The 20,525-nt window shown below is 44.2% G+C and overlaps 35 non-coding genes across 35 annotated transcripts; 26 read left to right on the top strand and 9 right to left on the bottom strand.

The window, feature by feature from the left end:
- Positions 1-171: 171 nt before the first annotated feature.
- Trnak-cuu (transfer RNA lysine (anticodon CUU)) lies at positions 172-244 on the bottom strand. Its single transcript has one exon. It is a non-coding gene; the product is annotated as a tRNA-Lys (tRNA).
- A 272-nt stretch (positions 245-516) lies between these two features.
- Trnah-gug (transfer RNA histidin (anticodon GUG)) lies at positions 517-588 on the top strand. Its single transcript has one exon. It is a non-coding gene; the product is annotated as a tRNA-His (tRNA).
- A 207-nt stretch (positions 589-795) lies between these two features.
- On the bottom strand, positions 796-868 carry Trnak-cuu (transfer RNA lysine (anticodon CUU)). Its single transcript has one exon. It is a non-coding gene; the product is annotated as a tRNA-Lys (tRNA).
- Positions 869-2,921: 2,053 nt separating this feature from the next.
- On the top strand, positions 2,922-3,003 carry Trnas-gcu (transfer RNA serine (anticodon GCU)). Its single transcript has one exon. It is a non-coding gene; the product is annotated as a tRNA-Ser (tRNA).
- Positions 3,004-3,010: 7 nt separating this feature from the next.
- Positions 3,011-3,082, top strand: Trnaq-uug (transfer RNA glutamine (anticodon UUG)). The gene has a single exon. It is a non-coding gene; the product is annotated as a tRNA-Gln (tRNA).
- Positions 3,083-4,790: 1,708 nt separating this feature from the next.
- Trnas-gcu (transfer RNA serine (anticodon GCU)) lies at positions 4,791-4,872 on the top strand. The gene has a single exon. It is a non-coding gene; the product is annotated as a tRNA-Ser (tRNA).
- Positions 4,873-4,879: 7 nt separating this feature from the next.
- On the top strand, positions 4,880-4,951 carry Trnaq-uug (transfer RNA glutamine (anticodon UUG)). Its single transcript has one exon. It is a non-coding gene; the product is annotated as a tRNA-Gln (tRNA).
- A 2,073-nt stretch (positions 4,952-7,024) lies between these two features.
- Positions 7,025-7,097, bottom strand: Trnak-cuu (transfer RNA lysine (anticodon CUU)). Its single transcript has one exon. It is a non-coding gene; the product is annotated as a tRNA-Lys (tRNA).
- Positions 7,098-7,280: 183 nt separating this feature from the next.
- On the top strand, positions 7,281-7,362 carry Trnas-gcu (transfer RNA serine (anticodon GCU)). The gene has a single exon. It is a non-coding gene; the product is annotated as a tRNA-Ser (tRNA).
- Positions 7,363-7,369: 7 nt separating this feature from the next.
- On the top strand, positions 7,370-7,441 carry Trnaq-uug (transfer RNA glutamine (anticodon UUG)). Its single transcript has one exon. It is a non-coding gene; the product is annotated as a tRNA-Gln (tRNA).
- A 205-nt stretch (positions 7,442-7,646) lies between these two features.
- Trnak-cuu (transfer RNA lysine (anticodon CUU)) lies at positions 7,647-7,719 on the bottom strand. The gene has a single exon. It is a non-coding gene; the product is annotated as a tRNA-Lys (tRNA).
- A 183-nt stretch (positions 7,720-7,902) lies between these two features.
- On the top strand, positions 7,903-7,984 carry Trnas-gcu (transfer RNA serine (anticodon GCU)). The gene has a single exon. It is a non-coding gene; the product is annotated as a tRNA-Ser (tRNA).
- Positions 7,985-8,614: 630 nt separating this feature from the next.
- On the top strand, positions 8,615-8,686 carry Trnay-aua (transfer RNA tyrosine (anticodon AUA)). The gene has a single exon. It is a non-coding gene; the product is annotated as a tRNA-Tyr (tRNA).
- A 463-nt stretch (positions 8,687-9,149) lies between these two features.
- Trnas-gcu (transfer RNA serine (anticodon GCU)) lies at positions 9,150-9,231 on the top strand. Its single transcript has one exon. It is a non-coding gene; the product is annotated as a tRNA-Ser (tRNA).
- Positions 9,232-9,861: 630 nt separating this feature from the next.
- Positions 9,862-9,933, top strand: Trnay-aua (transfer RNA tyrosine (anticodon AUA)). The gene has a single exon. It is a non-coding gene; the product is annotated as a tRNA-Tyr (tRNA).
- A 463-nt stretch (positions 9,934-10,396) lies between these two features.
- Trnas-gcu (transfer RNA serine (anticodon GCU)) lies at positions 10,397-10,478 on the top strand. Its single transcript has one exon. It is a non-coding gene; the product is annotated as a tRNA-Ser (tRNA).
- A 630-nt stretch (positions 10,479-11,108) lies between these two features.
- On the top strand, positions 11,109-11,180 carry Trnay-aua (transfer RNA tyrosine (anticodon AUA)). The gene has a single exon. It is a non-coding gene; the product is annotated as a tRNA-Tyr (tRNA).
- Positions 11,181-11,643: 463 nt separating this feature from the next.
- On the top strand, positions 11,644-11,725 carry Trnas-gcu (transfer RNA serine (anticodon GCU)). Its single transcript has one exon. It is a non-coding gene; the product is annotated as a tRNA-Ser (tRNA).
- A 908-nt stretch (positions 11,726-12,633) lies between these two features.
- Positions 12,634-12,706, bottom strand: Trnak-cuu (transfer RNA lysine (anticodon CUU)). Its single transcript has one exon. It is a non-coding gene; the product is annotated as a tRNA-Lys (tRNA).
- Positions 12,707-12,889: 183 nt separating this feature from the next.
- On the top strand, positions 12,890-12,971 carry Trnas-gcu (transfer RNA serine (anticodon GCU)). Its single transcript has one exon. It is a non-coding gene; the product is annotated as a tRNA-Ser (tRNA).
- A 285-nt stretch (positions 12,972-13,256) lies between these two features.
- On the bottom strand, positions 13,257-13,329 carry Trnak-cuu (transfer RNA lysine (anticodon CUU)). Its single transcript has one exon. It is a non-coding gene; the product is annotated as a tRNA-Lys (tRNA).
- Positions 13,330-13,512: 183 nt separating this feature from the next.
- On the top strand, positions 13,513-13,594 carry Trnas-gcu (transfer RNA serine (anticodon GCU)). The gene has a single exon. It is a non-coding gene; the product is annotated as a tRNA-Ser (tRNA).
- A 7-nt stretch (positions 13,595-13,601) lies between these two features.
- Trnaq-uug (transfer RNA glutamine (anticodon UUG)) lies at positions 13,602-13,673 on the top strand. Its single transcript has one exon. It is a non-coding gene; the product is annotated as a tRNA-Gln (tRNA).
- A 463-nt stretch (positions 13,674-14,136) lies between these two features.
- Positions 14,137-14,218, top strand: Trnas-gcu (transfer RNA serine (anticodon GCU)). The gene has a single exon. It is a non-coding gene; the product is annotated as a tRNA-Ser (tRNA).
- A 630-nt stretch (positions 14,219-14,848) lies between these two features.
- On the top strand, positions 14,849-14,920 carry Trnaq-uug (transfer RNA glutamine (anticodon UUG)). The gene has a single exon. It is a non-coding gene; the product is annotated as a tRNA-Gln (tRNA).
- Positions 14,921-15,126: 206 nt separating this feature from the next.
- On the bottom strand, positions 15,127-15,199 carry Trnak-cuu (transfer RNA lysine (anticodon CUU)). The gene has a single exon. It is a non-coding gene; the product is annotated as a tRNA-Lys (tRNA).
- A 1,514-nt stretch (positions 15,200-16,713) lies between these two features.
- Trnaq-uug (transfer RNA glutamine (anticodon UUG)) lies at positions 16,714-16,785 on the top strand. Its single transcript has one exon. It is a non-coding gene; the product is annotated as a tRNA-Gln (tRNA).
- A 463-nt stretch (positions 16,786-17,248) lies between these two features.
- Positions 17,249-17,330, top strand: Trnas-gcu (transfer RNA serine (anticodon GCU)). Its single transcript has one exon. It is a non-coding gene; the product is annotated as a tRNA-Ser (tRNA).
- Positions 17,331-17,959: 629 nt separating this feature from the next.
- Trnaq-uug (transfer RNA glutamine (anticodon UUG)) lies at positions 17,960-18,031 on the top strand. The gene has a single exon. It is a non-coding gene; the product is annotated as a tRNA-Gln (tRNA).
- A 462-nt stretch (positions 18,032-18,493) lies between these two features.
- Positions 18,494-18,575, top strand: Trnas-gcu (transfer RNA serine (anticodon GCU)). The gene has a single exon. It is a non-coding gene; the product is annotated as a tRNA-Ser (tRNA).
- Positions 18,576-18,582: 7 nt separating this feature from the next.
- Positions 18,583-18,654, top strand: Trnaq-uug (transfer RNA glutamine (anticodon UUG)). The gene has a single exon. It is a non-coding gene; the product is annotated as a tRNA-Gln (tRNA).
- A 205-nt stretch (positions 18,655-18,859) lies between these two features.
- Positions 18,860-18,932, bottom strand: Trnak-cuu (transfer RNA lysine (anticodon CUU)). Its single transcript has one exon. It is a non-coding gene; the product is annotated as a tRNA-Lys (tRNA).
- A 183-nt stretch (positions 18,933-19,115) lies between these two features.
- Positions 19,116-19,197, top strand: Trnas-gcu (transfer RNA serine (anticodon GCU)). Its single transcript has one exon. It is a non-coding gene; the product is annotated as a tRNA-Ser (tRNA).
- A 629-nt stretch (positions 19,198-19,826) lies between these two features.
- Trnaq-uug (transfer RNA glutamine (anticodon UUG)) lies at positions 19,827-19,898 on the top strand. Its single transcript has one exon. It is a non-coding gene; the product is annotated as a tRNA-Gln (tRNA).
- A 204-nt stretch (positions 19,899-20,102) lies between these two features.
- Positions 20,103-20,175, bottom strand: Trnak-cuu (transfer RNA lysine (anticodon CUU)). Its single transcript has one exon. It is a non-coding gene; the product is annotated as a tRNA-Lys (tRNA).
- Between the last annotated feature and the right edge of the window lie 350 nt (positions 20,176-20,525).

Genomic DNA, 20,525 nt, shown 5'->3' on the forward strand with positions numbered 1-20,525 from the left:
AAAGAGTTACATGAGGAAGGGATGATTGATCTAAAATTGACTAAGCCATATTTGAATGCTTTCAACTCATTTCTTCAACTTTTGCCAAGTTTATGGCACCACTCATGCTTAGAAGGAGACTTGTTGATTTCCATGGCGCGTTCATAATGCAATACAAAGTCTATCGGAAAAAGCCCAACGTGGGGCTCAAACCCACGACCCTGAGATTAAGAGTCTCATGCTCTACCGACTGAGCTAGCCGGGCTGATTCGTTATTAGGTTCCGCCATTAAAGCCGTCTTTGACTTACGCAACAATTGACCACACCTTAAATTACTTAAAAATGGGCCACTCGTGTAACCCTACTGTTTGGGCTGGTAAAGGGTTACGTGAGTCAAAACAGGTTCAGCAATGTTAGCTTTCCATAAAGTAGACGTTTTACAGAAACAGACGAGGTGGCCGAGTGGTTAAGGCGATGGACTGCTAATCCTTCGGGCTCTGCCCGCGAGGGTTCGAATCACATCTTCGTCGCACATGCGGTTCTATGGTGTAATGGTTAGCACTCTGGACTGTGAATCCAGCGATCCAAGTTCAAATCTCGGTAGAACCTGACCTTCTTTTTGAATTCTTTTTTAATCTTTTGTTTAACAAATACGTGAGGGAAAGGCTGATTTATTTAAAATTGACTAAGCCATATTTGAATGCTTTCAAGTCATTTCTTTAACATTTGCCAGGTTTATGGCAGAACTCATGCTTAGAACGAGACTTGGTGATTTCCATGGCGCGTTTGTAATGCAATCCAAAGTCTATCGGAAAAAGCCCAACGTGGGGCTTCAACCCACGACCCTGAGATTAAGAGTCTCATGCTCTACCAACTGAGCTAGCCAGGCTAGTTCGTTATTAGGTTCCTCCATTAAAGCCGTCTTGGAATAACGCAACAATTGACCACACCTAAGATTACTTAAAATTGGGCAACTCGCGTAATCCTACTGTTTGGGCTGGTAAAGGGTTGCGTGAGTCAAAACAGGTTCAGCAATGTTAGCTTTCCCTAAAGTAGACGTGGTACAGAAACAGACGAGGTGGCCGAGTGGTTAAGGCGACGGACTGCTAATCCATTGGGCTCTGCCCACGTGGATTCGAATCCCATCTTCGTCGCACATTCGGTTCTATGGTGTAATATTTAGCACTCTGGACTTTAAATCCAGCGATCCGAGTTAAAATCTCGGTAGAACCTGACCTTCTTTTCAAATTCTGATTTAGTCTTTTGTTAAAAAAATACGTTAGGGAAAGGCTGATTGATTTAAAATTGACTAAGCCATATTTGAATGCTTTTAAGTCATTTCTTCAACATTTGCCAGGTTTATGGCAGAACTCATGCTTAGGGGAGAAATTGTGATTTCCACGGTGCGTTCGTAATGCAGTTAAAAGTGTATCAGAAAACGCCCAACGTGGGGCTCAAACCCTGGACCCTGAGTTTAAGAGTCTCATGCTCTACCGACTGAGCTAGCCGGGCTGATTCGTTATTAGGTTCCGCCATTAAAGCCGTCTTGGACTTACGCAACAATTGACCACACCTAAGATTACTTAAAAATAGGCCACTTGCGTAATCCTACTGTTTGGGCTGGTTAAAGGTTACGTGAGTCGAAACAGGTTCAGCAATGTTAGCTTTCCACAAAGTAGACGTGGTACAGAAACAGACGAGGTGGCCGAGTGGTTAAGGCGATGGACTGCTTATCCCTTGGGCTCTGCCCGCGTGGGTTCTAATCCCATCTTCGTCGCACATTCGGTTCTATGGTGTAATGGTTAGCATTCTGCACTTTGAATCCAGCGATCCGAGTTCAAATCTCGGTAGAACCTGACCTTTTTTTCGAATTCTAATTTAATCTTTTGTTTAAAAAATACGTGAGTAAAAGGCTGATTTATCTAAAATTGACTAAGCCATATTTGAATGCTTTCAAGTCATTTCTTCAACTTTTGCCAAGTTTATGGCACCACTCATGCTTAGAAGGAGACTTGGTGATTTCCATGGCGCGTTCGTAATGCAATCCAAAGTCTATCAGAAAAAGACCAACGTGGGGCTCGAACCCACGACCCTGAGAGTAAGAGTCTCATACTCTACTGACTGGGCTAGCTGGGCTGATACGATATAAGGTTCCGCCATTAAAGCCGTCTTGGACTTATGCAACAATTGACCACACCTAAGATTACTTAAAATTGCGCCACTCGCGTAATCCTACTTGTTGGGGTAGTAAAAGGTTACTTGAGTCGAAACAGGTTTAGCAATGTTAGCTTTCCATAAGGTACACGTGGTACAGAAACAGACGAGGTGACCGAGTGGTTAAGGCGATGGACTGCTAGTCCATTGTGCGCTGTCCACGTGGGTTCGAATCCCATCTTCGTCGCACATTCGGTTCTATGGTGTAATGGTTGGCACTCTGGACTTTGAATCCAACGATTCGAGTTCAAATCTCTGTAGAACCTGACTTTCTTTTTGAACTCTGATTTAATCATTTGTTTAAGAGTTAAGTGAGGAAGGGATGATTTATCTAAAATTGACTAAGCCATATTTGAATGCTTTCAAGTCATTTCTTCAACATTTGCCAGGTTTATGGCAGAACTGATGCTTAGAGGAGAATTGGTGATTTCCACGTCGCCTTCGTAATGCAATGCAAAGTCTATCAGAAAATGCCCAACGTGGGGCTCGAACCCATGACCCTGAGATTAAGAATATCATGCTTTACCGACTGAGCTAGCCGGGCTGATTAAATTTTTAGGTGCCGCCACTAAAGCCGTCTTGGACTTACGCAACAATTGACCACACCTTAGATTACTTAAAATTGGGCCACTCGCGTAATCCTACTGTTTGGGCTGGTAAAAGGTTACGTAAGTCGAAACAGTTTCAGCAATGTTAGCTTTCCATAACGTAGACGTGGTACAGAAACAGACGAGGTGGCCGAGTGGTTAAGGCGATGGACTGCTAATCCATTGGGCTCTGCCCGCGTGGGTTCGAATCCCATCTTCGTCGCACATTCGGTTCTATGCTGTAATGGTTAGCACTCTGGACTTTGAATCCAGCGATCCGAGTTCAAATCTCGGTAGAACCTGACTTTCATTTTGAACTCTGACTTAATCATTTGTTTAAGAAATGCGTGAGGAAGGGATGATTTATCTAAAATTGACTAAGCCATATTTGAATGCTTTCAAGTCATTTCTTCAACATTTGCCAGTTTTATGGCGGAACTCATGCTTAGAGGTGAATTGGTGATTTCCACGACGCGTTCGTAATGCAATCCAAAGTCTATCAGAAAACGCCGAACGTGTGGCTCGAACCCATGACCCTGAGATTAAGAGTCTCATAGTCTACTGACTGGGCTAGCTGGGCTGATACGATATAAGGTTCCGCCATTAAAGCCGTCTTAGACTTATGCAACAATTGACCACACCTAAGATTACTTAAAAATAGGCCACTTGCGTAATCCTACTGTTTGGGCTGGTTAAAGGTTACGTGAGTCGAAACAGGTTCAGCAATGTTAGCTTTCCACAAAGTAGACGTGGTACAGAAACAGACGAGGTGGCCGAGTGGTTAAGGCGATGGACTGCTTATCCCTTGGGCTCTGCCCGCGTGGGTTCTAATCCCATCTTCGTCGCACATTCGGTTCTATGGTGTAATGGTTAGCATTCTGCACTTTGAATCCAGCGATCCGAGTTCAAATCTCGGTAGAACCTGACCTTTTTTTCGAATTCTAATTTAATCTTTTGTTTAAAAAATACGTGAGTAAAAGGCTGATTTATCTAAAATTGACTAAGCCATATTTGAATGCTTTCAAGTCATTTCTTCAACTTTTGCCAAGTTTATGGCACCACTCATGCTTAGAAGGAGACTTGGTGATTTCCATGGCGCGTTCGTAATGCAATCCAAAGTCTATCAGAAAAAGACCAACGTGGGGCTCGAACCCACGACCCTGAGAGTAAGAGTCTCATACTCTACTGACTGGGCTAGCTGGGCTGATACGATATAAGGTTCCGCCATTAAAGCCGTCTTGGACTTATGCAACAATTGACCACACCTAAGATTACTTAAAATTGCGCCACTCGCGTAATCCTACTTGTTGGGGTAGTAAAAGGTTACTTGAGTCGAAACAGGTTTAGCAATGTTAGCTTTCCATAAGGTACACGTGGAACAGAAACAGACGAGGTGACCGAGTGGTTAAGGCGATGGACTGCTAGTCCATTGTGCGCTGTCCACGTGGGTTCGAATCCCATCTTCGTCGCACATTCGGTTCTATGGTGTAATGGTTGGCACTCTGGACTTTGAATCCAACGATTCGAGTTCAAATCTCTGTAGAACCTGACTTTCTTTTTGAACTCTGATTTAATCATTTGTTTAAGAGTTAAGTGAGGAAGGGATGATTTATCTAAAATTGACTAAGCCATATTTGAATGCTTTCAAGTCATTTCTTCAACATTTGCCAGGTTTATGGCAGAACTGATGCTTAGAGGAGAATTGGTGATTTCCACGTCGCCTTCGTAATGCAATGCAAAGTCTATCAGAAAATGCCCAACGTGGGGCTCGAACCCATGACCCTGAGATTAAGAATATCATGCTTTACCGACTGAGCTAGCCGGGCTGATTAAATTTTTAGGTGCCGCCACTAAAGCCGTCTTGGACTTACGCAACAATTGACCACACCTTAGATTACTTAAAATTGGGCCACTCGCGTAATCCTACTGTTTGGGCTGGTAAAAGGTTACGTAAGTCGAAACAGTTTCAGCAATGTTAGCTTTCCATAACGTAGACGTGGTACAGAAACAGACGAGGTGGCCGAGTGGTTAAGGCGATGGACTGCTAATCCATTGGGCTCTGCCCGCGTGGGTTCGAATCCCATCTTCGTCGCACATTCGGTTCTATGCTGTAATGGTTAGCACTCTGGACTTTGAATCCAGCGATCCGAGTTCAAATCTCGGTAGAACCTGACTTTCATTTTGAACTCTGACTTAATCATTTGTTTAAGAAATGCGTGAGGAAGGGATGATTTATCTAAAATTGACTAAGCCATATTTGAATGCTTTCAAGTCATTTCTTCAACATTTGCCAGGTTTATGGCGGAACTCATGCTTAGAGGTGAATTGGTGATTTCCACGACGCGTTCGTAATGCAATCCAAAGTCTATCAGAAAACGCCGAACGTGTGGCTCGAACCCATGACCCTGAGATTAAGAGTCTCATAGTCTACTGACTGGGCTAGCTGGGCTGATACGATATAAGGTTCCGCCATTAAAGCCGTCTTAGACTTATGCAACAATTGACCACACCTAAGATTACTTAAAATTGCGCCACTCGCGTAATCCTACTGTTTGGGCTAGTAAAATGTTACGTAAGTCGAAACAGGTTCAGCAATGTTAGCTTTCCATAAGGTACACGTGGTACAGAAACAGACGAGGTGACAGAGTGGTTAAGGCGATGGACTGCTAGTCCATTGTGCGCTGCGCGCGTGGGTTCGAATCCCATCTTCGTCGCACATTCGGTTCTATGGTGTAATGGTTGACACTCTGGACTTTGAAGCCAACGATCCGAGTTCAAATCTCGGTAGAACATGACTTTCTTTTTGAACTCTGATTTAATCATTTGTTTAAGAAATGCGTGAGGAAGGGATGATTTATCTAAAATTGACTAAGCCATATTTGAATGCTTTCAAGTCATTTCTTCAACATTTGCCAGGTTTATGGCGGAACTCATGCTTAGAGGTGAATTGGTGATTTCCACGACGCGTTCGTAATGCAATCCAAAGTCTATCAGAAAACGCCGAACGTGGGGCTCGAACTCACCACCCTGAGATTAAGAGTCTCATGCTCTACCGACTGAGCTAGCCGGGTTGATTCGTTTTTAGGTGCCGCCATTAAAGCCGTCTTGGACTTACGCAACAATTGACCACACCTAAGATTACTTAAAATTGGGCCACTCGCGTAATCCTACTGTTTGGGCTGGTAAAAGGTTACGTGAGTCGAAACAGGTTCAGCAATTTTAGCTTTCCATAAAGTAGACGTGGTGCAGAAACAGAGGAGGTGGCCGAGTGGTTAAGGCGATGGACTGCTAATCAATTGGGCTCTGCCCGCGTGGGTTTGAATCCCATCTTCGTCGCATATTCGGTTCTATGGTGTAAGGGTTAGCACTCTGGGCTTTGAATCCGGCGATCCGGGTTCAAATCTCGGTAGAACCTGACCTTCTTTTTGAACTCTGATTTAATCATTTGTTTAAGAAATACGTGAGGAAAAGGCTGATTTATCTAAAATTGACTAAGCCATATTTTAATGCTTTCAAGTCATTTCTTCAACATTTGCCAAGTTTATGGCGGAACTAATGCTTAGAGGTGAATTGGTGATTTCCACGACGCGTTCGTAATGCAATGCAAAGTCTATCAGAAAACGCCCAACGTGGGGCTGGAAACCACGACTCTGAGATTAAGAGTCTCATGCTCCACCGACAAAGCTAGCTGGGCTGATTCGATTTAGGTGCCACCACTATAGCCGTCTTGGACTTATGCAACAATTGACCACACCTTAGATTACTTAAAAGTGGGCCACTCGCGTAATCCTACTGTTTGGGCCGGTAAAAGGTTACGTGAGTCGAAACAGGTTCAGCAATGTTAGCTTTCCATAACGTAGACGTGGTACAGAAACAGACGAAGCGTTCGAGTGGTTAAGGCGATGGACTGCTAATCCATTGGGCTCTGCCCGCGAGAGTTCGAATCCCATCTTCGTCGCACATTCGGTTCTATGGTGTAATGGTTAGCATTCTGGACTTTGAATCCAGCTATCCGAGTTCAAATCTCGGTAGAACTTAAACTTGTTTTCGAATTCTGATTTAATCTTTTGTTTAAAAAATACGTGAGTGAAAGGCTGATTTATCTAAAATTGACTAAGCCATATTTGAATGCTTTCAAGTCATTTCTTCAACTTTTGCCAATTTTATGGCACCACTCATGCTTAGATGGAGACTTGGTGATTTCCATGGCGCGTTCGTAATGCAATCCAAAGTCTATCAGAAAAAGCCCAACGTGGGGCTCGAACACACGACCCTGAGATTAAGAGTCTCATGCTTTACCGACTGAGCTAGCCGGGCTGATTCGTTGTTAGGTGCCGCCACTAAAGCCGTCTTGGAGTTACGCAACAATTGACCACAACTAAAATTACTTAAAATTGGGTCGCTCGCGTACTCCTACTGTTTGGGCTGGTAAAATGTCACGTGAGTCGAAACAGGTTCAGCAATGTTAGCTTTCCATAAAGTAGAAGTGGTACAGAAACAGACGAGGTGGCCGAGTGGTTAAGGCGATGGACTGCTAATCCATTGGGCTCTGCCCGCGTGGGTTTGAATCCCATCTTCGTCGCACATTCGGTTCTATGCTGTAATGGTTAGCACTCTGGACTTTGAATCCAGCGATCCGAGTTCAAATCTCGGTAGAACCTGACTTTCATTTTGAACTCTGACTTAATCATTTGTTTAAGAAATGCATGAGGAAGGGATGATTTATCTAAAATTGACTAAGCCATATTTGAATGCTTTCAAGTCATTTGTTCAATATTTGCCAGGTTTATGGCAGAACTCATGCGTAGAGGAGAATTGATGATCTCCACGGCGCGTTCGTAATGCAATCCAAAGTCTATCAGAAAATGCCCAACGTGGGGTTCGAACCCATGACCCTGAGATTAAGAGTCTCATGCTCTACCGACTGAGCTAACCGGGCTGATTCGTTATTAGGTTCCGCCATTAAAGCCGTCTTGGACTTACGCAACAATTGACCACACCTAAGATTACTTAAAATTGGGCCACTCGCGTAATCCTACTGTTTCGGCTGGTAAAAGGTTACGTGAGTCGAAACAGGTTCAGCAATGTTAGCTTTCCATAAAGTAGACGTGGTGCAGAAACAGACGAGGTGGCCGAGTGGTTAAGGCGATGGACTGCTAATCCATTGGGCTCTGCCCGCGTGGGTTCGAATCCCATCTTCGTCGCACATTCGGTTCTATGGTGTAAGGGTTAGCACTCTGGACTTTGAATCCAGCGATGCGGGTTCAAATCTCGGTAGAACCTGACCTTCTTTTTGAACTCTGATTTAATCATTTGTTTAAGAAATACGTGAGGAAAAGGCTGATTTATCTAAAATTGACTAAGCCATATTTTAATGCTTTCAAGTCATTTCTTCAACATTTGCCAAGTTTAAGGCGGAACTAATGCTTAGAGGTGAATTGGTAATTTCCACGGCGCGTTCGAAATGCAATCCAAAGTCTATCAGAAAACGCCCAACGTGGGCCTCGAACCCACGACCCTGAGATTAAGAGTCTCATGCTGTACCGACTGCGCTAGCCGGGCCGATTCGTTATTAGATTCCGCCGTTAAAGCCGTCTTGGACTTACGCAACAATTGACCACGCCTAAGATTACTTCAAATTGGGACACTCGCGTAATCCTACTGTTTGAGCTGGTAAAAGGTTACGTGAGTCGAAAAAGGTTCAGCAATGTTAGCTTTCCATAAAGTAGACGTGGTACAGAAACAGACGAGGTTTCCGAGTGGTTAAGGCGATGGACTGCTAATCCATTGGGCTCTGCCCGCGTGGGTTCGAATCCCATCTTCGTCGCACATTCGGTTCTATGGTGTAATGGTTAGCCCTCTGGACTATAAATCCAGCGATCCGAGTTCAAATCTCGGTAGAACCTGACCTTCTTTTTGAATTCTGATTTAATCTTTTGTTTAAAGAACACGTGAGGGAAAGGCTGATTTATTTAAAATTGACTAAGCCATATTTGAATGCTTTCAAGTCTTTTCTTCAACTTTTGCCAAGTTTATGGCACCACTCATGCCTAGAAGGAGACTTTGTGATTTCCATGGCGCGTTCGTAATGCAATCCAAAGTCCATCAGAAAAAGCCCAACGTGGGGCTTGAACCCGCGACACTGAGATTAAGAGTCTCATACTTTACCGACTGAGCTAGCCGGATTGATTCGTTTTTAGGTGCCGCCACAAAAGCCGTCCTGGACTTACGCAACAATTGACCACACCTAAAATTACTTAAAATTGGGTCGCTCGCGTACTCCTACTGTTTGGGCTGGTAAAACGTCACGTGACTCGAAACAGGTTTAGCAATGTTAGCTTTCCATAAAGTAGACGTGGTACATAAACAGACGAGGTGGCCGAGTGGTTAAGGCGATGGACTGCTAATCCATTGGGCTCTGCCCGCGTGGGTTTGAATCCCATCTTCGTCGCACATTCGGTTCTATGCTGTAATGGTTAGCACTCTGGACTTTGAATGCAGCGATCCGAGTTCAAATCTCAGTAGAACCTGACCTTCTTTTCGAATTCTGATTTAATCTTTTGTTTAAAAAATACTTGAGTGAAAGGATGATTTATCTAAAATTGACTAAGCCATATTTTAATGCTTCCAAGTCATTTCTGCAACATTTGCCAAGTTTATGGCGGAACTAATGCTTAGATGTGAATTGGTAATTTCCACGGCGCGTTCGAAATGCAATCCAAAGTCTATCAGAAAACGCCCAACGTGGAGCTCGAACCCACGACCCTGAGATTAAGAGTCTCATGCTGTACCGACTGCGCTAGCCAGGCCGATTCGTTATTAGATTCCGCCGTTAAAGCCGTCTTGGACTTACGCAACAATTGACCACCCCTAAGATTACTTCAAATTGGGCCACTCGCGTAATCCTACTGTTTGAGCTGGTAAAAGGTTACGTGAGTCGAAAAAGGTTCAGCAATGTTAGCTTTCCATAAAGTAGACGTGGTACAGAAACAGACGAGGTTTCCGAGTGGTTAAGGCGATGGACTGCTAATCCATTGGGCTCTGCCCGCGTGGGTTCGAATCCCATCTTCGTCGCACATTCGGTTCTATGGTGTAATGGTTAGCCCTCTGGACTATAAATCCAGCGATCCGAGTTCAAATCTCGGTAGAACCTGACCTTCTTTTTGAATTCTGATTTAATCTTTTGTTTAAAGAACACGTGAGGGAAAGGCTGATTTATTTAAAATTGACTAAGCCATATTTGAATGCTTTCAAGTCATTTCTTCAACTTTTGCCAAGTTTATGGCACCACTCATGCCTAGAAGGAGACTTTGTGATTTCCATGGCGCGTTCGTAATGCAATCCAAAGTCCATCAGAAAAAGCCCAACGTGGGGCTTGAACCCGCGACCCTGAGATTAAGAGTCTCATACTTTACCGACTGAGCTAGCCGGATTGATTCGTTTTTAGGTGCCGCCACTAAAGCCGTCCTGGACTTACGCAACAATTGACCACACCTAAGATTACTTAAAATTGGGCCACTCGCGTAATCCTACTGTTTCGGCTGGTAAAAGGTTACGTGAGTCGAAACAGGTTCAGCAATGTTAGCTTTCCATAAAGTAGACGTGGTGCAGAAACAGACGAGGTGGCCGAGTGGTTAAGGCGATGGACTGCTAATCCATTGGGCTCTGCCCGCGTGGGTTCGAATCCCATCTTCGTCGCACATTCGGTTCTATGGAGTAAGGGTTAGCACTCTGGACTTTGAATCCAGCGATGCGGGTTCAAATCTCGGTAGAACCTGACCTTCTTTTTGAACTCTGATTTAATCATTTGTTTAAGAAATACGTGAGGAAATGGCTGATTTATCTAAAATTGACTAAGCCATATTTTAATGCTTTCAAGTCATTTCTTCAACATTTGCCAAGTTTAAGGCGGAACTAATGCTTAGAGGTGAATTGGTAATTTCCACGGCGCGTTCGAAATGCAATCCAAAGTCTATCAGAAAACGCCCAACGTGGGCCTCGAACCCACGACCCTGAGATTAAGAGTCTCATGCTGTACCGACTGCGCTAGCCGGGCCGATTCGTTATCAGATTCCGCCGTTAAAGCCGTCTTGGACTTACGCAACAATTGACCACGCCTAAGATTACTTCAATTTGGGACACTCGCGTAATCCTACTGTTTGAGCTTGTAAAAGGTTACGTGAGTCGAAAAAGGTTCAGCAATGTTAGCTTTCCATAAAGTAGACGTGGTACAGAAACAGACGAGGTTTCCGAGTGGTTAAGGCGATGGACTGCTAATCCATTGGGCTCTGCCCGCGTGGGTTCGAATCCCATCTTCGTCGCACATTCGGTTCTATGGTGTAATGGTTAGCCCTCTGGACTATAAATCCAGCGATCCGAGTTCAAATCTCGGTAGAACCTGACCTTCTTTTTGAATTCTGATTTAATCTTTTGTTTAAAGAACACGTGAGGGAAAGGCTGATTTATTTAAAATTGACTAAGCCATATTTGAATGCTTTCAAGTCATTTCTTCAACTTTTGCCAAGTTTATGGCACCACTCATGCCTAGAAGGAGACTTTGTGATTTCCATGGCGCGTTCGTAATGCAATCCAAAGTCCATCAGAAAAAGCCCAACGTGGGGCTTGAACCCGCGACCCTGAGATTAAGAGTCTCATACTTTACCGACTGAGCTAGCCGGATTGATTCGTTTTTAGGTGCCGCCACTAAAGCCGTCCTGGACTTACGCAACAATTGACCACACCTAAAATTACTTAAAATTGGGTCGCTCGCGTACTCCTACTGTTTGGGCTGGTAAAATGTCACGTGATTCGAAACAGGTTTAGCAATGTTAGCTTTCCATAAAGTAGACGTGGTACAGAAACAGACGAGGTGGCCGAGTGGTTAAGGCGATGGACTGCTAATCCATTGGGCTCTGCCCGCGTGGGTTTGAATCCCATCTTCGTCGCACATTCGGTTCTATGCTGTAATGGTTAGCACTCTGGACTTTGAATGCAGCGATCCGAGTTCAAATCTCAGTAGAACCTGACCTTCTTTTCGAATTCTGATTTAATCTTTTGTTTAAAAAATACTTGAGTGAAAGGATGATTTATCTAAAATTGACTAAGCCATATTTTAATGCTTTCAAGTCATTTCTGCAACATTTGCCAAGTTTATGGCGGAACTAATGCTTAGATGTGAATTGGTAATTTCCACGGCGCGTTCGAAATGCAATCCAAAGTCTATCAGAAAACGCCCAACGTGGAGCTCGAACCCACGACCCTGAGATTAAGAGTCTCATGCTGTACCGACTGCGCTAGCCGGGCCGATTCGTTATTAGATTCCGCCGTTAAAGCCGTCTTGGACTCACGCAACAATTGACCACGCCTAAGATTACTTAAAATTGGGCCACTCGCGTAATCCTACTGTTTGAGCTGGTAAAAGGTTACGTGAGTCGAAAAAGGTTCAGCAAGGTTAGCTTTCCATAAAGTAGACGTGGTACAGAAACAGACGAGATGGCCGAGTGGTTAAGGCGATGGACTGCTAATCCATTTGGCTCTGCCCGCGTGGGTTCGAATCCCATCTTCGTCGCACATTCGGTTCTATGGTGTAATGGTTAGCCCTCTGGACTTTAAATCCAACGATCCGAGTTCAAATCTCGGTAGAATCTGACCTTCTTTTTGAATTCTGATTTAATCTTTTGTTTAAAGAACACGTGAGGGAAAGGCTGATTTATTTAAAATTGACTAAGCCATATTTGAATGCTTTCAAGTCATTTCTTTAACATTTGCCAGGTTTATGGTAGAACTCATGCTTAGTGGAGAATTGGTGATTTCCACGGCGCGTTCGTAATGCAATTAAAAGTGTATCAGAAAACGCCCAACGTGGGGTTCGAACCCATGACCCTGAGATTAAGAGTCTCATGCTCTACCGACTGAGCTAGCCGGGCCGATTCGTTATTAGATTCCGCCGTTAAAGCCGTCTTGGACTTACGCAACAATTGACCACGCCTAAGATTACTTCAAATTGGGCCACTCGCGTAATCCTACTGTTTGAGCTGGTAAAAGGTTACGTGAGTCGAAAAAGGTTCAGCAATGTTAGCTTTCCATAAAGTAGACGTGGTACAGAAACAGACGAGGTGGCCGAGTGGTTAAGGCGATGGACTGCTAATCCATTGGGCTCTGCCCGCGTAGGTTCGAATCCCATCTTCGTCGCACATTCTGTTCTATGGTGTAATGTTTAGCCCTCTGGACTTTGAATCCAGCGATCCGAGTTCAAATCTCGGTAGAACCTGACCTTCTTTTTGAATTCTGATTTAATCTTTTGTTTAAAGAAAACGTGAGGGAAAGGCTGATTTATTTAAAATTGACTAAGCCATATTTGAATGCTTTCAAGTCATTTCTTTAACATTTGCCAGGTTTATGGTAGAACTCATGCTTAGAGGAGAATTGGTGATTTCCACGGCGCGTTCGTAATGCAATTAAAAGTGTATCAGAAAACGCCCAACGTGGGGTTCGAACCCATGACCCTGAGATTAAGAGTCTCATGCTCTACCGACTGCGCTAGCCGGGCCGATTCGTTATTAGATTCCCCCGTTAAAGCCGTCTTGGACTTACGCAACAATTGACCACGCCTAAGATTACTTCAAATTGGGCCACTCGCGTAATCCTACTGTTTGAGCTGGTAAAAGGTTACGTGAGTCGAAAAAGGTTCAGCAATGTTAGCTTTCCATAAAGTAGACGTGGTACAGAAACAGACGAGGTGGCCGAGTGGTTAAGGCGATGGACTGCTAATCCATTGGGCTCTGCCCGCGTGGGTTCGAATCCCATCTTCGTCGCACATTCGGTTCTATGGTGTAATGGTTAGCACTCTTGACTTTGAATCCAGCGATCCGAGTTCAAATCTCGGTAGAACCTGAACTTTTTTTCGAATTCTGATTTAATCTTTTGTTTAAAAAATACGTGATTGAAAGGCTGATTTATCTAAAATTGACAAAGCCATATTTGAATGCTTTTGAGTCATTTCTTCAACTTTTGCCAAGTTTATGGCACCACTCATGCCTAGAAGGAGATTTGGTGATTTCCATGGCGCGTTCGTAATGCAATCCAAAGTCTATCAGAAAAAGCCCAACGTGGGGCTCGAACCCGCGACCCTGAGATTAAGAGTCTCATACTTTACCGACTGAGCTAGCCGGGTTGATTCGTTTTTAGGTGCCGCCACTGAAGCCGTCCTGGACTTACGCAACAATTGACCACACCTAAATTTACTTAAAATTGGGTCGCTCGCGTACTCCTACTGTTTGGGCTGGTAAAATGTCACGTGATTCGAAACAGGTTTAGCAATGTTAGCTTTCCATAAAGTAGACGTGGTACAGAAACAGACGAGGTGGCCGAGTGGTTAAGGCGATGGACTGCTAATCCATTGGGCTCTGCCCGCGTGGGTTTGAATCCCATCTTTGTCGCACATTCGGTTCTATGCTGTAATGGTTAGCACTCTGGACTTTGAATGCAGCGATCCGAGTTCAAATCTCAGTAGAACCTGACCTTCTTTTCGAATTCTGATTTAATCTTTTGTTTAAAAGATACGTGAGTGAAAGGCTGATTTATCTAAAATTGACTAAGCCATATTTTAATGCTTTCAAGTCATTTCTGCAACATTTGCCAAGTTTATGGCGGAACTAATGCTTAGAGGTGAATTGGTAATTTCCACGGCGCGTTCGAAATGCAATCCAAAGTCTATCAGAAAACGCCCAACGTGGAGCTCGAACCCACGACCCTGAGATTAAGAGTCTCATGCTGTGCCGACTGCGCTAGCCGGGCCGATTCGTTATTAGATTCCGCCGTTAAAGCCGTCTTGGACTCACGCAACAATTGACCACGCCTAAGATTACTTAAAATTGGGCCACTTGCGTAATCCTACTGTTTGAGCTGGTAAAAGGTTACGTGAGTCGAAAAAGGTTCAGCAATGTTAGCTTTCCATAAAGTAGACGTGGTACAGAAACAGACGAGGTGGCCGAGTGGTTAGGGCGATGGACTGCTAATCCATTTGGCTCTGCCTGCGTGGGTTCGAATCCCATCTTCGTCGCACATTCGGTTCTATGGTGTAATGGTTAGCCCTCTGGACTTTGAATCCAGCGATCCGAGTTCAAATCTCGGTAGAACCTGACCTTCTTTTTGAATTCTGATTTAATCTTTTGTTTAAAGAAAACGTGAGGGAAAGGCTGATTTATTTAAAATTGACTAAGCCATATTTGAATGCTTTCAAGTCATTTCTTTAACATTTGCCAGGTTTATGGTAGAACTCATGCTTAGAGGAGAATTGGTGATTTCCACGGCGCGTTCGTAATGCAATTAAAAGTGTATGAGAAAACGCCCAACGTGGGGCTCGAACCCAGGACCCTGAGATTAAGAGTCTCATGCTCTACCAACTGAGCTAGCCGGGCTGATTCGTTATTAGGTTCCGTCATTAAAGCCGTCTTGGACTTACGCAACAATTGACCGCACCTAAGGTTACTTAAAATTGGGCGACTCGCGTAATCCTACTGTTTGGGCCGGTAAAAGGTTACGTGAGTCGAAACAGGTTCAGCAATGTTAGCTTTCCATAAAGTGGACGTGGTACAGAAACAGACGAGATGGCCGAGTGGTTAAGGCGATGGATTGCTAATCCATTGGGCTCTGCCCGCTTGGGTTCGAATCCCACTTCGTCGCACATTCGGTTCTATGATGTAATGGTTAGCACTCTGGACTTTGAACCCAGCGATCCGAGTTCAAATCTCGGTAGAACCTGATTTTCTTTTTGAACTCTGATTTAATCATTTGTTTAAGAAATGCGTGAGGGAGGGATGATTTATCTAAAATTGACTAAGCCATATTTGAATGCTTTCAAGTCATTTCTTCAACATTTGCCAGGTTTTTGGCAGGACTCATGCTTAGAGGGGAATTGGTGATTTCCACGGCGCGTTCATAATGCAATTAAAAGTGCAGCAGAAAACGCCCATTGTGGGGCTCGAATCCACGACCCTGAGATTAAGAGTCTCATGCTCCACCGACTGAGCTAGCCGGGCTGATTTGTTATTAGGTTCCGTTATTAAAGCTGTCTTGGACTTACGCAACAATTGACCACACCTTAAATTACTTAAAATTGGGGCACTCGCGTAATCCCACTGTTTGGGCTGGTAAAAGGTTACGTGAGCCGAAACAGGTTCAGCAATGTTAGCTTTCCATAAAGTAGACGTGGTACAGAAACAGACGAGGTAACCGAGTGGTTAAGGCGGTGGACTGCCAATCCATTGGGCTCTGCCCGCGTGGGTTCGAATCCCACTTCGTCGCACATTCGGTTCTATGATGTAATGGTTAGCACTCTGGACTTTGAACCCAGCGATCCGAGTTCAAATCTCGGTAGAACCTGACATTCTTTTTGAACTCTGATTTAATCATTTGTTTAAGAAATACGTGAGGAAAAGGCTGATTTATCTAAAATTGACTAAGCCATATTTTAATGCTTTCAAGTCATTTCTTCAACATTTGCCAGGTTTTTGGCAGGACTCTTGCTTAGAGGGGAATTGGTGATTTCCACGGCGCGTTCATAATGCAATTAAAAGTGCAGCAGAAAACGCCCATTGTGGGGCTCGAATCCACGACCCTGAGATTAAGAGTCTCATGCTCCACCGACTGAGCTAGCCGGGCTGATTCGTTATTAGGTTCCGTTATTAAAGCTGTCTTGGACTTACGCAACAATTGACCACACCTTAAATTACTTAAAATTGGTGCACTCGCGTAATCCCACTGTTTGGGCTGGTAAAAGGTTACGTGAGCCGAAACAGGTTCAGCAATGTTAGCTTTCCATAACGTAGACGTGGTACAGAAACAGACGAGGTGGCCGAGTGGTTAAGGCGGTGGACTGCCAATCCATTGGGCTCTGCCCGCGTGGGTTTGAATCCCACTTCGTCGCACATTCGGTTCTATGATGTAATGGTTAGCACTCTGGACTTTGAATCCAGCGATCCGAGTTCAAATCTCGGTAGAACCTGACCTTTTTTTCTAATTCTGATTTAATCTTTTGTTTAAAAAATACGTGAGTGAAAGGCTGATTAATCTAAAATTGACAAAGCCATATTTGAATGCTTTCAAGTCATTTCTTCAACTTTTGCCAAGTTTATGGCACCACTTATGCTTAGAAGGAGACTTGGTGATTTCCATGGCGCGTTCGTAATGCAATCCAAAGTCTATCAGAAAAAGCCAAACGTGGGGCTCGAACCCACGACCCTGAGATTAAGAGTCTCATACTTTACCGACTGAGCTAGCCGGGTTGATTCGTTTTTAGGTGCCGCCACTAAAGCCGTCCTGGACTTACGCAACAATTGACCACACCTAAAATTACTTAAAATTGGGTCGCTCGCGTACTCCTACTGTTTGGGCTGGTAAAATGTCACGTGAGTCGAAACAGGTTCAGCAATGTTAGCTTTCCATAAAGTAGACGTGGTACAGAAACAGACGAGGTGGCCGAGTGGTTAAGGCGATGGACTGCTAATCCATTGGGCTCTGCCCGCGTGGGTTTGAATCCCATCTTCGTCGCACATTCGGTTCTATGCTGTAATGGTTAGCACTCTGGACTTTGAATCCAGCGATCGGAGTCCAAATCTCAGTAGAACCTGACCTTCTTTTCGAATTCTGATTTAATCTTTTGTTTAAAAAATACGTGAGTGAAAGGCTGATTTATCTAAAATTGACTAAGCCATATTTGAATGCTTTCAATTCTTTCTTCAACATTCGCCAGGTTTATGGCAGAACTCATGCTTAGAGGAGAATTGATGATCTCCACGGCGCGTTTGTAATGCAATCCAAAGTCTATCAGAAAATGCCCAACGTGGGCCTCGAACCCATGACCCTGAGATTAAGAGTCTCATGCTTTACCGACTGAGCTAACCGGGCTGATTCGTTATTAGGTGCCGCCACTAAAGCCGTCCTGGACTTACGCAACAATTGACCACACCTAAAATTACTTAAAATTGGGTCGCTCGCGTACTCCTACTGTTTGGGCTGGTAAAAGGTTACGTGAGTCGAAACAGGTTCAGCAATGTTAGCTTTCCATAAAGTAGACGTGGTGCAAAAACAGACGAGCTGGCCGAGTGGTTAAGGCGATGGACTGCTAATCCATTGGGCTCTGCCCGCGTGGGTACGAATCCCATCTTCGTCGCACATTCGGTTCTATGGTGTAAGGGTTAGCACTCTGGACTTTGAATCCAGCGATCCGGGTTCAAATCTCGGTAGAACCTGACCTTCTTTTTGAACTCTGATTTAATCTTTTGTTTAAGAAATACGTGAGGAAAAGGCTGATTTATCTAAAATTGACTAAGCCATATTTTAATGCTTTCAAATCATTTCTTCAACATTTGCCAAGTTTATGGCGGAACTAATGCTTAGAGGTGAATTGGTAATTTCCACGGCGCGTTCGAAATGCAATATAAAGTCTATCAGAAAACGCCCAACGTGGGGCTCGAACTCACTACCCTGAGATTAAGAGTCTCATGCTGTACCGACTGCGCTAGCCGGGCCGATTCGTTATTAGATTCCGCCGTTAAAGCCGTCTTGGACTTACGCAACAATTGACCACGCCTAAGATTACTTAAAATTGGGCCACTCGCGTAATCCTGCTGTTTGAGCTGGTAAAAGGTTACGTGAGTCGAAAAAGGTTCAGCAATGTTAGCTTTCCATAAAGTAGACGTGGTACAGAAACAGACGAGGTGGCCGAGTGGTTAAGGCGATGGACTGCTAATCCATTGGGCTCTGCCCGCGTGGGTACGAATCCCATCTTCGTCGCACATTCGGTTCTATGGTGTAAGGGTTAGCACTCTGGACTTTGAATCCAGCGATCCGGGTTCAAATCTCGGTAGAACCTGACCTTCTTTTTGAATTCTGATTTAATCTTTTGTTTAAAGAAAACGTGAGGGAAAGGCTGATTTATTTAAAATTGACTAAGCCATATTTGAATACTTTTAAGTCATTTCTTCAACATTTGCCAGGTTTATGGCAGAACTCATGCTTAGAGGAGAATTGGTGATTTCCACGGCGCGTTCGTAATGCAATAAAAGTTTATCAGAAAACGCCCAACGTGGGGCTCGAACCCACGACCCTGAGATTAAGAGTCTCATGCTCTACCGACTGAGCTAGCCGGGCTGATTCGTTATTAGGTTCCGCCATTAAAGCCGTCTTGGACTTACACAACAATTGACCACACCTAAGATTACTTAAAATTGGGCCACTCGCGTAATCCTACTATTTGGGCTGGTAAACAGTTACGTTAGTCAAAACAGGTTCAGCAATGTTAGCTTTTCATAACGTAGACGTGGTACAGAAACAGACGAGGTGGCCGAGTGGTTAAGGCGATGGACTGCTAATCCATTGGGCTCTGCCCGCGTGGGTTCGAATCCTATCTTCGTCGCACATTCGGTTCTATGGTGTAATGGTTAGCACTCTGGACTTTAAATCCAGCGATCCGAGTTCAAATCTCGGTAGAACCTGACCTTGTTTTTGAATTCTTATTTAATCTTTTGTTTAAAAAATACGTGAGGAAAGGCTGATTTATTTAAAATTGACTAAGCCATATTTGAATGCTTTCAATTCATTTCTTCAACATTTGCCAGGTTTTTGGCAGGACTCATGCTTAGAGGGAATTTGGTAATTTCCACGGCGCGTTCATAATGCAATTAAAAGTGCAGCAGAAAACGCCCATTTTGGGGCTCGAATCCACGACCCTGAGATTAAGAGTCTCATGCTCTACCAACTGAGCTAGCCGGGATGATTCGTTATTAGGTTCCGTTATTAAAGCTGTCTTGGACTTACGTAACAATTGACCACACCTTAAATTACTTAAAATTGGGGCACTCGCGTAATCCCACTGTTTGGGCTGGTAAAAGGTTACGTGAGTCGAAACAGGTTCAGCAATGTTAGCTTTCCATAACGTAGACGTGGTACAGAAACAGACGAGGTGGCCGAGTGGTTAAGGTGATGAACTGCTAATCCACTGGGCTCTGCCCGCGTGGGTTCGAATCCCATCTTCGTCGCACGTTCGGTTCTATGGTGTAATGGTTAGCCCTCTGGACTTTGAATCCAGCGATCCGAGTTCAAATCTCGGTAGAACCTGACCTTCTTTTTGAATTCTAATTTAATCTTTTGTTTAAAAAATACGTGAGGAAAGGCTGATTTATTTAAAATTGACTAAGCCATATTTGAATGCTTTCAAGTCATTTCTTCAACATTTGCCAGGTTTATGGCAGAACTCATGCTTAGAGGAGAATTGGTGATTTCCACGGCGCGTTCGTAATGCAATAAAAGTTTATCAGAAAACGCCCAACGTGGGGCTCGAACCCACGACCCTGAGATTAAGAGTCTCATGCTCTACCGACTGAGCTAGCCGGGCTGATTCGTTATTAGGTTCCGTCATTAAAGCCGTCTTGGACTTACACAACAATTGACCACACCTAAGATTACTTAAAATTGGGCCACTCGCATAATCCTACTATTTGGGCTGGTAAACAGTTACGTGAGTCAAAACAGGTTCAGCAATGTTAGCTTTCCATAAAGTAGACGTGGTACAAAAACAGACGAGGTGGCCCAGTGGTTAAGGCGTTGGACTGCTAATCCATTGGGCTCTGCCCGGGTGGGTTCGAATCCCACTTCGTCGCACATTCGGTTCTATGATGTAATGGTTAGCACTCTGGACTTTGAACCCAGCGATCCGAGTTCAAATCTCGGTAGAACCTGATTTTC

Source organism: Hydractinia symbiolongicarpus, chromosome 14, assembly GCF_029227915.1.
Source record: "Hydractinia symbiolongicarpus strain clone_291-10 chromosome 14, HSymV2.1, whole genome shotgun sequence".
NCBI classification, from domain to species: Eukaryota; Metazoa; Cnidaria; class Hydrozoa; order Anthoathecata; family Hydractiniidae; genus Hydractinia; species Hydractinia symbiolongicarpus.